The sequence below is a fragment of the Mixophyes fleayi genome, chromosome 1, assembly GCF_038048845.1.
Source record: "Mixophyes fleayi isolate aMixFle1 chromosome 1, aMixFle1.hap1, whole genome shotgun sequence".
NCBI classification, from domain to species: Eukaryota; Metazoa; Chordata; class Amphibia; order Anura; family Limnodynastidae; genus Mixophyes; species Mixophyes fleayi.
In genome coordinates, this window is record NC_134402.1 from 390896243 (window position 1) to 390906064 (window position 9822).

Sequence of the window (9822 nt, forward strand, 5' to 3'; positions counted from 1 at the left end):
CATAGTTGCCTACTCTCCCGGAATTTCCAGGAGACTCCCGAATTTCTGGGAGTCTTCCTGGATTCCCGGGAGAGCAGGGCAACCTCCTGCTTTCTAATTGACATAATAGTAAAATGACAGGGGCGGGGCTAAGGACATGAATATCGCGTCATGGTGCCCCCCCAATGTAATTGCCCGGAAATGGTGACTGATTGTTTGGGGACGAGGCCAAATGACGTGACCCGTCCCCAATACTCCCACCTCCCCCTGATCTCCCGGAGGAGTTCTTGCCAATGTAGGCAAGTATGAGTAAAATAATAAAAATTTCACTTCTCTTGCTCATCACACTTGTTTGACTCTGACAGATGATAATATTCTAAAATGGACACTGTGAAAAACAATATTTATTATCGTAGATTTGTAACAAACCACAGTACTCTGCAGCACCATACAATAGGGAAAACAGGACATACATAGAATGGGGACATACAAGGTAAACAAAATAAAAGCAGCTATGAAAACAAATGGCAGAGAGGGTCATGCACATGAGAGAGCTTACATTGTAAGTGGAACAAGGCACACCTGACACAAGAGCAGCAGGTGTGGTCCAGATATCAGCGAAGGTAATGTAAGTTCTAATAAAGAGATGGGTTTTTAGAGAGTGTCTAAAGATTTGAAGACTGTGGGAAAGTCTGATTGGACGTGGCAGGGGGAATTCCATAAGTGGGTTGCAGCACAGGAGAAGTCTTGTAGGCAGTAGTGAGATGTGGTTAACAAAGACAAGATGAGGTGCATATATACTGTGTGTGTGTATATATAAACAAATATAATAATATATATATATATATATATATAGATATATAATGTATAAAATACGGTACGACAATATAACAAAAGGTATACCATAAGACATTAACAGTAAATGAATGCACTTATGTACCAGAGGATAACAAAAATCCAAGTACAACTAAATCCATGTAAACAGTAAGTAATACTGTATTACATAACTAAAATCCATGAGCACCGGATCTTGTGGAATTTAGGGGTTGTGGTGGTAAAATCCAGGGAAACAAGAAATACCATAATGCACATTTTTACTTCGTAGCAATATAACTATTATTGTGTTTATTACCAATTACAAAGCACTACAGAATGTGTCAGTGCTATGTAAATTAATGTTAATAAATAATAAAATAAAAAATAAATGTTTATGGATCCCATATGTCATGGATTTCCTTTTTGTCAATTAACATAAGATCACAGAAATTGTTTGTGGGCATAGATCAATGGTTGAGTCGAATGGCAAAAGTTCAACATTTGGTTGTTCCAGATAGACTAAAATAATTTTAATTTTGTTAGTTTGGTAATCAAACTATCCAGAAACTAACAATATTTGTTGCTGGCTTGAGAATCAAATTGAAAGTTACAACTTGTTACATGGCTGCCAGCAGTTGGGTTTTGTCATAAAACAAATGTTAGATGCAAATCAGTTTATTGTATGACAACTTTCCTGATTGAAGCCTAAACCAAAAGTTACTACAGTGGAGATGCCTTGCACATGGAAGTAGTGGCAAAAGGTGTGAACTTAGACGTTGGTGTTCACAATCCGCCTTTTTAAAAAAAAAAAAAAGCATTATTATGTTAAAATGGAGCACACTGAGTCATGTTACTAGTTCAATTTTTGCTTTACCCCTTTAGCGTAAGTTTGAAAGGAACTAAAACTGTGTATTATTTCCATAACATATGCCCTTTTCAACATGTGAATTGGAACTGGAGCAAATCATCCCAAAATATATTCAGCTTTATCACGTTATGTCTACAGTATCCCTCTTCCTCTGCTTCCTGCTAATGAAACCCTAACACAAAGATTTTTTTTTATAATGAGGAATTTCTGAATACATTGTGTTATAGTGGTTTGTACTTTTACATTATTATCTGCAAATCAAACTCATTATAATGTCTACTTGTGTGGAACACCGACATCTACCACAGTACTGAGATAATTGCTAAACAAAAAATGTTGCACAGGCTTCTAATACAATCAGTAATATAAAATTATATATTTATGATGCCTTAAAGAATAATTACACTTAAAAAAATATTTTTAACTAACACCTCATCCCCACCCCCCAAATATTAGAACTGTTGAGGAACTATACAAGAGAGTCCTGCCATTGGAAGCATTCATCTCCACTGGAAGTGGTCTGAGACGGAGACCATCACCTCTACCCTATTAGTTCCCAGCACTGTACATAGAAGAGAGAGAAGAAGAGAGACTACGGTTAATTTGATAGCAGCCAATTAACCTACCAGTATATTTTCAGAGTGTGGGAGGAAACCGGAGCACCCAGAGGAAACTCACGCAAACACGGGGAGAACATATAAACTACACACAGTCAAGGCCATGGTTGGGAATCGATCTCATGACCCCAGTGCTGTGAAGTAGAAGTGCTAACCACTAAGCCACCATGCTGCTTAAAACACTGTGTTTTAATACAGATAATTCCTACTATTATTTATTTATATAAAACCAATCATACTATACAGAGTTGTACATAGAATATATAATCATTTACATCAGTACCTGTCCCATTAGAGCTTACAATCTAAATTCCTGACACACACTCATACTATTGTCTATTTTGCTAAGAAGCCAACTAAACTACCAGTAAGTTTTTGGACTGTGAGAGGAAACCGGAGCATCTGTAAGAAACCCACACATACACGGGGAGAACACACAAACTCTACACACTTGTCAATATTCAAACCCATGAAATTCATGTGAAGTGGTTGAAAGGTTACTCACATTGCTCCCGGGGAACATCAAACCATCAGGAAAAAATTTTTTGGGACATTAAGCCCCTAACAGTTTGTTGACAATGGGAACATTTTAGGTTATGACCTCACTGATAGCACAGATGTAGGGTCCTTGATCCAGACAATATGCAAAACACAAAGGCAGCTGTGGGCAACTAGTGCTTGATAATAAGAGTTTGCACAATATAACAAAAAAATGCCTACATCATGTTACCACCAGATTATGCTAGGATGAACTAATTGCATCTCTCAGTATTGCCATATTTCAAATGGCACATTTATATCAATGTGTGTTAATTTAGAAACCCCATTAACATATATACATTAGCCACTTTATTAAGTACACCTGCTTGATAATGCAAACATCCAATCATGAGGAAACAACTGAAAGCATGCAGTCATGGATATGAGGTTCAGTTGTTGCTCAGACCAAACACCAAAATGGGGAAGAAATGTGATCTAAGTGACTTTGATAGTATTTACCTCAGAAACTGCTGATCTCCAGGGATTTTTCACACACAAGATTCTCTAGTTTACAGAGAATGTTTTGCAAAACAAAAAAAAAAAAGTGAGCACAGATCTGTTAGTGAAAATACTTTGATAATGAGAGGGGTCAGAGAAAAGCCAGACACATTCAAGCTGACAGGGAGAACATTTATAAACACACAGCACGTTGAAAATGTAGGTGGATGGGCTACAGCAGCAGAAGACCACACCGGGTTCCACTCCCATCCACTCAGAACAGGAAATGGAGATTACAGTGGACACAGGCTCACCAGAACTGGACAGCTGAAGATTGGAAACAGCTTGCCTTGTCTGACGAATCTCAATTTCTGCTGTGACATGCAGACGGTCAGAATTTAATGTAAACATGAATATATGGATCCATCCTGCTTTGTGTCAACGGTGCAGGCCTGTGGTGGTTTAATGGTGTGGGGAATGCTGTAGTGGCACATTAGGAGCCTTAATTCCAATTGAACATTATTTAAATGCCACAGCCTACCTCAGAATTGTTACTATGTGCATCCCTTTACGGCCACAGTCTACCCTTATTCTAATGGATACTTCCAGTTCCATGTCACAAAGCACATATCATCTCAAGCTTGATCAATGAATATGACAATTAGTTCAGTGTACTCTAATAGCCTCTACAGTCACCAGATATCAATCCGAAAGAGCACCTTTGGGATGTGGTGGAGATTCACAGCATGAATATGCAACCGACAAATCTGGAGCAAAGATGTGATGACATCATGTCAACATGGACCAGAATCTCTAAGGAATGTTTCCAGCAGATAGTTGAATCCATGCCACAAATAATTCAGGCTGTTCTGGGGGCAAAGGGAGTCCTACCCAGTATTAGAAAGTAATTAAATTGACCAAAGTATATGCACACTGAATGGGGAAAGCTACTAGGCGATCCCCACAATTAATTGGTTTTCTTATCACATCAATAAGGATTCAGAAGTCTTCAATTATTGTCTATTGATATGAGAACCAAGAGTCATTGATATTGCCATTGACCACTGACAAATCATAGACGCCAGTGTGGGAAAATGCTTTGGCTGCAGGACTCCAGGCTTAGGCCATTTATCAGCAGTCAGTACTAGTAAGTTAAATTCTTTATGCAGAGATTTGAGGTTTATTTTTGACATTTGGACTATAACTGATCAAGGAAGAACACTTTATGTCATAGTTAATATAAAGTGAGCAAGGGTTTGAAAAGCCTTTTATTGAATTAAACTTTATTTTAAAATGGTGTGTATTTATTTTACTTTCAGTGGACAGGGTTTTTAAGTTTCCCAATTCATTATACTAGGACCACTGGGGTGTCAAAAACGCCACTGCATAGGTCGCAATCATGTTCATTACCCTGTAGCCCACAGGCAGGGCAGGGTGGGCGGTTGGTAAGAGCCCCAAGAGCTTTTCGTCATGGTAATGTTTGCGATAGAGGGGAGATGATACTTTTATTACAGTTGAACTCTGTATAGGTTATCTAGCACCCAGGGCTGGTTGAGGATTTGGGGATCCAGGTTCACGTTGAAAGTTTATATATTAGTTTATATAGCACAAACGTAGAGGTCTTCCCATTCCTTAAATACCTGTACATATTTTTTTTGTTTGTTTGTGTGTATGTTTAAATTTCATCTTGTTCAGATGGTTGTGAAGCAAATGACCACTATTTCTACATACATCTGTGCGTCTATGAGCTGGGAAAAAATGAGAATGCTGGGACTGTTGTATTAGTCCTGGCCAAAAGTTTTGAGAATGACACAAATATTGATTTTCACAAAGTTGCTGCTTCAGTGTTTTTAGACCTTTCTGTCATTTGTTTTTATGGTATACTGAAGTAAAATTACAAGCATGTCAGAAGTGTCAAAGACTTTTATTAACAATTACATTAAGCTTATGCAAATAGTAAATATTTGCAGTGTTGACCCTTCTTTTTGAAAACCTCTGCAATTTGCCCTGGCATGCTGTCAATCAACTTCTAGGCCACATACTGACTGATGGCCGCCCATTCTTGCCTAATCAATGCTTGGATTCTGTCAGAATTTGTGGGTTTTTGTTTGTCCACCCACCTCTTGAGGATTGGCCACAAGTTCTCAATGAGATTAAGGTCTGGGGAGTTTCCTGGCCCTGGACCTAAAATTTTGATGTTTTGATCCCCAAACCACTTAGTTATTACTTTTGTCTTATGGCAAGGTGCTCCATCCTGCTGGAAAGGGCATTGTTCATCACCAAACTGTTCTTGGATGGTTGGGAGAAGTTGCTCTTGGAGACCATTCTTTATTCACAGCTGTGGTCTGCAACCCCACACATGAATGGTCTTATGATGCTTTACTGTTGGCATGACACAGGACTGATTGTAGCACTCACCTTTCCTTCTCTGAACAAGCATTTTTCCAGATGCCCCAAACAATCCAAAAGGGAATTCATCAGAGAAAATGACTTAAGCCCAGTCCTCAGCAGTCCGATCCCTGTACCTTTTGCAGAATATCAGTCTGTCCCTGATGTTTTTCCTGGAAAGAAGTGGTTTCTTTGCTGGCCTTCTTGACACCAGGCTATCCTCCAAAAGTCTACGCCTCACTGTGCATGCAGATGCACTCACACCTGCCTGCTGCCATTCCTGAGCAAGTTCTGCACTGGTGGTGCTCCATATGAATCAACTTTAGGAGACAGTCCTGGCGCTCGCTGGACGTTATTGGGCGCCCTGAAGCCTTCTTCACAACTATTGAACCTCTCTCCTTGAAGTTCTTGATGATCCAATAAATGGTTGATTTAGGTGCAAGCTTACTAGCAGCAATATCCTTGCCTGTGAAACCCTTTCTGTGCAAAGCAATGATGCACGTGTTTCCTTGCAGTTAGCCATGGTTAACAGAGGAAGAACAATGATTTCAAGCACCACTCTCCTTTTAAAGCTTCCAGACTGTTATTCTAACTCAATCAGCATGACAGAATGATCTCCTGCCTTGTCCTCATCAACACTCTCACCTGTGTTAACGAGAGAATCACGAACCTGATGTCAGCTGGTCTTTTTGTGGCAGGGCTGAAATGCAGTGGAAATGTTTTGGGGATAATTGTTATGGAAAAGAGGGACTTTGAAATGAATTGCAATTCATCTCATCACTCTTCATGACATTCTGGAGTATCTGTAAATTACCATCATAAGAACGGAGGCAGCAGACTTTATTTTTCACAATGTGTGTAAGTTTTAAAGATCTTCCAAGAAACAATGTTTAGTTACAAAATATTGGAATGTATCATCCACACTTTCAAGACTGGAGATGCTTTACATATCTATGACACTGCTCTGTATTTGTTTCACTGGCAATTCCTTTTCTTATTACACAAACATATTTCATATTGGTTTTTTTCAAAGAATTTCTCTTGAAATCACATTGAAATAGATATATCTTTAACAAGCATTAGCTAGGGAAAACCACAAACATAAAAAATATACATACATTTACTCTGGGTTTCTTTTCTATATTTATGATAATGCCAGAATATTACCATGAAATGTATGCTAGTTCTCACTAACATAGGGGTGTAATTGTGCAATTTTTCTGAGTCTAAGCGAGTTAGAGACAGAAATATGCATATAGGTGTTTAGATCTGTTTTTTTAAATTTCTCTTCCACTATTTCTTTCACCAGAAGAACAGGGTAGGAATGAAAACACTCTCATAAAGGCCTGTTATTTTTATTGCCAAATGATCCAATGCTAATGGGATCTACAGTATTTGTAACTACAATAAGTTACTATATACACTATATGCCATTATAGCTCTAATAGCAATGCCTTGTATGTGATAGAAGATTCAGCCATCAGTAACAATGACCCAGACCTGCTGACCTGGAGGAAATTCCTATTAAAGGTCAAAGGGATTTTACAAAACCATTCAATATTACTCCAGGGCCATCGCAACGTACAAACAACATTCAAACTTGAAAGCTATTCAGATGAGGGGGGGCCAGGCTCCGAACAAAATGGTTCCTGGCCTACCACTGTACCAAACCGCTGTGATTAACAGCCAGTGTCTAGATAGGAGGGGGGAGGTAACGCAATAGTTATGCGAGATGTGACGTTTGTCAATGTCAGTTTAGTTGAGGAGTTAAAGATAAAAATTCCACAAGAGCATTTAATTTAAAAAAAAAACACGGTTATAATATTTTTTCTGCATGCTGCACCCATACAGGTGCTTGTTGATGTATCATTTCTTTTATCTATCAAAGGTCTCTACATAGTGAAAAAAAGAAGGAAAAAGGGTTGTGTAGAGTGGGTATACCTTAGTGTAAATGGAGTTGTTTTTTTGTCTGCAATATTTTTGGAAATATTGGTAAAAAAAAACAAAAAACTCCTCTTACTCCTGTAAGTAGCCCTATCAATAAGGCAATTATTTAGTAATCAGAACTAGAGAGATGTGTGCAAAACCCCATGTTTTGGCCAAAAATCCTGAAAGACTTTGTATCTGGATTTAAAAAAAATTGTGAAAAATAAGTCATATGTGATGTTGAGCAGATTTTGCATTAAATATCCACATTTTCACCAACTCTCGCCAAAGACTGCAGTGAGCTGGCTGGCTAAAATTAGTGACAGTCTAGTATGTCTGGGCTCCTATAGGTGCAACGCCTGTACCCCTCTAATGGCAGCCCTGAGCACAAGACCCGCACTGTACATAGGAAGAACTCAATGCGCCTCCTCATGTCTTTGCATGAACTGAAGTCAAAGATAACGGTTTGAATTGAGACACGGTAACATACTAGTTGTGGCGGAAGACACGGGCAGATTCTGTGCCTGACATGTCCAAATAGCTGGGGGTCAATATCCAGCCTGGAAGCTCAGTAAAGTGAAGACTACGTATATGTCATTTATCCTGTGCCACTAATCTTGCATGATTAGTTAAGAGACCGTTTGATGTCGTAAAGATGTAGAATATCTGCTACATTCATCAGACTTTTTCACAGATGCACGATAACATGGAAGATAAAAGTCTCCCTTAGGAGTGAAACATGAGAAAAATAAACCTCTGCATAGCTTTACCATCCCGGAGATAAAAATATACTAGAAAACACTGTTTTGTTTGTTGTATGTCAAACCAAAAAAAGAGAATTCAATGACATCCTTGATAGGAAAGACTAAATATGGGCTTCGAACTGAAGTTGTGGCATTTTTTCGAAATCGTTCTCAATAAAGGGTTTAGAGCAATCTAACCAGAGTTCCGTTGTCTGCGTATACTAGGATATTTTTGACTGAGTCTCTTGCAAACAATAGTATCCAAAGATGCTTCACATATAATAAAAAAATAATAAAAAAAAAAGTATAGCGTTCCTATCATTTCAATACTTTTTACCAATTTTTTTTTCTGTTCACTTTTCCCTGGATGTCTGTATTGAGGTTTGGGTGGGCACCACTCCAGTGCTCTAAGATGCAGTTTTTCAAAATACTATGCACTTGCCAACACTGCTCCCGGAGGTAGCAGCACGGCCATACCCAGAGGTTGCCAACTTCACCTCAGCTTACCCCAAAAGTGGCATGTCGCTGGAATTATAGAACCAGGTAAGCCATGCACAGAAAGCAAACTAGCAGCTAACTTGTCTAGAGACTCTTTTCGATGAGGTGGCATTCTTTGTTTGACCTGTCTCTCTAAACAAAATGGAGACACACCCACAGTAAAAGGTTGCCATGGAGAAGTAAATGGTGAAACACAGACATGGTCACAGTTACCATAGAGAACCATGTATATCATGGAAAGTGGCTTCAAGTACCTGATATTGCTTACTAACTGTGTATGTAACCTTAACAAGGACATTTTAGAGCAAATGACAAAAAATAAAATAAATAAAACACCACCACACATTGCGGCTCTCAGAAAATAGAATTAGCCTCCATAGTAAAACAGATATTTTAATGTTATTGTCAGGTACAGATAAAAGTGTGTGCATGCCCAAAATAAGTTTGAAGAACTGATGCTTAAGGCTTCACTGCCTATGCAAGTAGGTTAGAGGAACAGGGACTGTGGCATCATTTTAGGGCCGGGCAAACAAAAAATAAACATTGCAATTTTTTGATTTGGGCAATGAAAAGTTTAATCAAAAATTGCCTTTTGATTTTTAGTTCCTCCTTAAGTCAGAAATTAAATAGGTAGACCTGCCCCCCTCCCAGGGTGAACTGGTAATAAACATAAATAGGTTGACATGGTGGCACAAGGGTTAGTAGCCCTTGGGCCTTAAGATAAATATAGAAATAAAAAAAATAAAAATTTGCTGAATTAGAGCAAATTGAAAAGAAATTTTAAAATATGAACACTCTTAAGGCTCTAGTCCTCTTGTTATTAAATACATTTCAAAGAAAAACTAGCATTGGCAGAAACACCTCACTTTGAAAATTGAAGGGATCTTCTTAAGGGTGAGTGTGATGTTAATCATCATAACCATTTTATTCATTTTTACTAAAGACAATGATGAGACTTCCTTTTTTTTTTTTTAATAAAAAAAAAACCAAAAAAAAAATAATTATCACC